The sequence below is a fragment of the Pinus tabuliformis genome, chromosome 7, assembly GCF_031772625.1.
Source record: "Pinus tabuliformis cultivar Carrire ecotype Pingquan chromosome 7, CPIR1, whole genome shotgun sequence".
In the NCBI taxonomy this organism is placed as follows: domain Eukaryota; kingdom Viridiplantae; phylum Streptophyta; class Pinopsida; order Pinales; family Pinaceae; genus Pinus; species Pinus tabuliformis.
The window spans coordinates 2,025,453,908-2,025,459,270 of record NC_142293.1 but is presented as its reverse complement, the minus strand read 5'-3'; positions in this window follow the sequence as shown (position 1 = coordinate 2,025,459,270).

The window sequence follows — 5,363 nt, the reverse complement described above, 5'->3', positions numbered from 1 at the left end:
CTCAAGGCAGAGCACTGAATATCAATGGATTCCACCTATTTATCTTGATTCATTTAGTTATGAAGAAACTGAATAACGGAGGAAGAAACAATGCCAAGACACATTACCACAAGAATCCCACAAGATGCTGCAAAACCCTGGTTCATTTCCTTGCCAAACTGCAGAAGTGATTTACAATAAAGCTCAAAGCAGCCACAAGAGTCCAACCTTTACAAATGACTAAGGAAGTACATAATATAGGCATCAAACCACCTATTCTAGCCATTAGGGGTTTAATCCATGAGTCAAGGAGCTGTTTCAACAACATCTAAACTAGGAACTAGAAAATAGGCAGTGGAACAACTTACCTGTAAAACTATGGAAATTGATTCATTCAACCTCAAACCACCTCTAACTGACGTATCTACCCCTCAATTCACTTTTCATCATATTTACATCATATTACATTATTTACCATCACAAATTTACCAAGGAGAAGAGAAAAAGTCAATTGATAGTCAAACTGGGCGAAATTCTGAGTTTTAGGCAAAATTGGCAAAATTTTTCCTGATGTGCAGCGCCGTGAGCCTGATGCGCAGTGCCACTTCAAGGCTGCTTTTGGAGGCGTTCCACTTCACCAAATCAGGCCTACAATAGATTGTTGGAAAGATCTATCTGTCTAGTTTCTATAACACTTTGAATTTTCTGATTTGGAGTTGATTTGACCCTTCAAAAATCATTTTTCCCAAGACTGCTTCCTGTGGGTCCAAAAAGTGGCAGAGAGGGAATTTTTTAGGTGTTTTTTGCCCTTTAGGTGACCAGATCTCCTCCAAATTTTATGAAACTTTCTGGGTTTCATTTTTTTTCCATGAGGAATCCAAAAATGCAAGCCATTTTTCAAAATACTGAGCCAACTCAATGCACAGCGCCGGTGGCGCTGCGCATTAGCTGAAAATTCCTGTGTTTTTAATTACAAAATTGTGAAATGACAAAAATTTCCCAAAATTTCTTCAAATTTGGCAAGAGGCAAGCTTACTAACTACTTTGCTGAGCTAATGAAGCTTCAGCCAAAATTTTAAGTTTATCTTGTTCCTTTTTGGCCCTCAAGGCTCTCTTTAACTTAGCTTTTAGGTTGTTTATCCTTGTCTTGCAAATTTTATTCCGAGCTAAGTAATGATAAGCCATATGGCACAACATTTTCTTTTCTTTGTTAGCTTTCTCAAGCATCTTCTCAAGATGAATGTTCACCCTTTCCAACCATGATTCTCGGTCAGCCTCAATTTCTTGCTCAAGGGATGTCATCTTGATTTTTCTTCTCTTTGCCACTTGCCTATTTTCTCTAATTGTTTGCAGCTCCATAATAGCTTGCTTATCTTCCAGTTGCTTTTTCTCCTGCTCAAGAAACTTGATGATCCATTTGGCCCTCTCAAGGTCAAGTGATAAGGCTTGTATTTCAGCCTCCTTCTCTTTGATAATCATATCCTTGAGTCTTGAGCTTTGAGAGCCCAAATCAGTGACATCCTCCTCAACCAAAACAAAATCCCTGTCTTGCCCTTCAGTAGGGCCCTCTTCATGCATCTGTTGCTTTCCTTTGTCTCTGCCCTGTACCTGTTTAGCTGGAGAAGAAGGCAAAGCCCCTTTCACCCCCGGTGAAGATAGCATTTTCTTGTGGTCCGATGAAGAAAACGAGACCCCTTCCACCCCTGGTGGAGATAGTACTCGTTTGGTAGCTGCAAAAAGCATCCTAGTGCCTCTTTCATAAGTAACAAACATAGGAACATGAGCCTCTTCTGTTTTACTTTCAGGCTCTTTTTGTTGCCCGGAAGGTTCACCTTCCTCTTGAGGATCTGAAAATATTTGAGGCCCCTTGAAGCATTCATGGGCAATGAAAGTTTCCCATGACACTCCCAACTGAATGAGTTGATGCAAAACAACAATTTTGATGACAGAAAAATGATAAATACTATTGAGCTGCTGTGGAAAAGGTTTTCTTTTTGCAATCACTATCATCCTCTCTATGTTTTTACATATGAAATAAGGAATGCTCATCATTCTAACCCTGGTGAAGTGCATAAGAAATCTGATATGGTAGGCATAAAGTTTGGAGAACCTACCCTCACATGTAAAGTATTTGATGATAAGCTTCATGAGTGGAACATACCGGTCCTCCAAGAATTTGAAAGGAAACACCCTGCTAAGTTTACCATGGTATTTGGCCTTGATATAAGGTTCATAATGCTGCTTACTGATATTCTGCCTTTTGTTCCACTTTTCCCCTACATCTGGCATTCTTGTAGCTTCTGCAATGATAGCTGGTGAAAGAGTGAAATTGATCCCAGCAAGATGCACCACATTATTTTCCATATTTATGACAAACTTCCTTGCCAACTCATGGTGATATTTGACCCTCTCAACCATCTCACAAAACTCAAAACAAGACTGATATCTGAAACATGTGGTGGCAAGAGGGCAAGCAAGGAGTTTAGTCATGCTAATAGGTTCCTCCCTAATAATTTTTCCACCCTTGTGAGGTTTCCTGGGCTGCACATTTCTTTCCCTTGAGCTATCACTAAGTGTTTCTTCTTCAAAACTTGATTCACTACTTCTTTCCATGATGCTTGTCTTAGGGATGTGATATGATGATGGTATGGTGCACAATGACAATGGATGAGAACAAAGAAGATGAGTATGAAGAGATTTTGCAAATGTGAAGTGGAGTAGGGGAATGAAGGGACAGGTTTAGGAAATTAGGGTTTTGACTTATGAGGGACTTAGGGTTTGATGAATGGAATTAGTTTCTTAGGGGAATAGGGAAAGGGAAAATGGAATTAATGGGTAGATTTAGAGCAATGAAGTGTGGAAAAGGGGAAAAAGATGTTGGTTTTGTTATGGAGTGAAAATTTTGCAATGAGATGGAAATGTATGAAGGCAAGCTAGGGTTTTGATTTTAAGAAGCAAAACTCATGAAGAAAACATGAAGAAGACTAAATTTAGCTCAAGATCAATGAAAACTTACTTGAATGAGTGAAATGCAGCGTTTGAGAGAGTTTTGGATGAATTTGAGTAGTTTGAGAACCTCCCTGGCCAATGCGCAGCGCACTGGGCCCAATGCACAGCGCCTGCCTGATGCGCAACGCCTGTGTATTTTTACACTGACTGAAACTGGCTGATGCACAACGCTGGTTTGATGCGCAACACCAACCCTCTGATGTGACACTAGGCAAATTTGCTGCAAAAATAGGGTTTTCTTCTTCCTTTGCTCGATCTCCCTCCAAATTGCGATTTTGGCTCTTCAAAGATGTTCACAATGAAATGGATGACTAGCATGAATTAACTTTATAAATAGATGACTAGCATGAATTCACTTTATAAATGGATGCACTTTAATTTTTCCTCATTGCAAACCCACTTTTATAAAGTCTTAGTCACTTTTTCTCAAAAACTCTGTTTTTCATTTGAAGTTTGACTTTTTCTTGACCATTTGATGGATTGATGCATTGGTGCTTTTGTTTTTGTAGTGGCTGGAGTTGGCAAGGTGACCAAGAGCAACTGTTGAACTTATTACATATAAAAACACTTAAATTACATGAAATTTGTACATAAAATGGAAAAAAAAAACTCTGTTTTCACCTCAAAATAGAGTTTTCAGGTAAACAAAAAAATTTATTGAGCATATCAACAGTAAATTTATAATTCTATGAAATTATTAATCCTCCTCCTGTGCATGCTGACCTTTTATTTAGTTTTTGGATGACCATGATGACAAACCCTAGACCTAGTGAGACTAAAACCCTAAAACTGATTTTTGTAAATGAAATGAAACAGAATGACAGTAAATGACCTAAAAAATGTGAAAACAGGTCAGCAGGTGAATGTCATGAGGGAAATTGACATGAAGCCACTACCATCAGTTGATCCATGACCTAATGGAATGCAGCTGATCGGATGAGACACCTAATATGCGTGCAAAAGAGCAATTTGATCACTAATGGAAGTGTGAAGATACTGACACTAACATAATCAACCTAAAATAGCTAGTGCATGCAGATAATTCGAGTTACCCGATTGTGGTGGAGATTCCAAGGTAATGTAACATTAGTTTTAGATTAGTATTGAGTGTACAAGTGTTGCATGCATTCAGATGATCAACCTTGGAAATTGCGCAATCCATTTTGGACAAATTCCTAAATAATAGGGGCCTAATATCTCAAGGAATTGCACAAGGAAATAGGGGGGCTCAAGCAGAGGCAAAAATTGACCAAGTGTGGGTCAGAGCTTCTCAGTGAGAAAATAGATAGGTTGTTCACTTGCACGCTGTGCTCAATTGAGCGAAGCAATTGTAATACTTCTTTATTCATCAGATTAATGCAAGCATGGATTGGGTTATTTAGTAGATTTCTTTCCCCGGAAAAAAATATTGTGTGCATGTGTGCTATTTCTCATTGCATGTTTGTGTTTCATGTTCTAAATTGTGATTTGAATTCCGCATAGTAGTAGAGTAGGTTTGTGGCTTGTGATTTTGATTAAAAATTCATGAGCAGTTGCAAATCTACATCATAATTTCTACATGGTATCAGAGCATGATTCACATTAGGGTAGGAATTTTGAAGTTGTTTATTAGGAGGTTCGCATTTGTAGTTCATTGTAGCAAGATCTCTTCAGAGCTGAGAACATGACCTTCAATGGGCTAAGTCTACAGTATGCCTTGGAAGACAACTCTAATTTCATCGCATGGAGGTAGTATTAGATGGCAATGGATTGGTATAATACATCAAGAGGGATTGAAAAACCAACAAAATATGAGATCCAAAACCTTTCTCAGTGGAAGAAATATGTATCCAAGGTGAGGAGAATAATATTGGAGGGAGTACGGGACCAAATTGTCACCAATCTCCATGGGAAAGAAACTCCTTATGCAATGTGGCAAGCCTTGATAGATCTGTTCTAGAATAGTAGTGACCACAAGAAGCTGGCGCTCAAGGATAAACTTCGAAATATCAAGATGCAGAAGAATGAAACTATTCAACAATATATAAGCAGGTTCACACAAGTTTTTTATGAGCTTGTAGGAGTTGATGGTACTGTTTCAGATGTTGATTTGGTGAGCCTATCCCTTATACGCTTTCCTAAGAGCTAACATAGCTACCAAGATTAAATGAACAGGAGGGAGAAACTACCAAATTGGGAAAGCTTATGGTATGAGAGAAAATAAGGCAGAATATTAGATATGGGACTTCATCCAAGGGCGAGGATGAAAAAAAAATTGCATTGGTTGGAAAGGGAAATAAAGGAGAAGGGAAGAAATCTCAAATCAAACTAGAATCCAATCAAGGGGGAAAGAAAAAAGATTTGTCCAAAATTAAATGCTTCCATTGTCATGAATT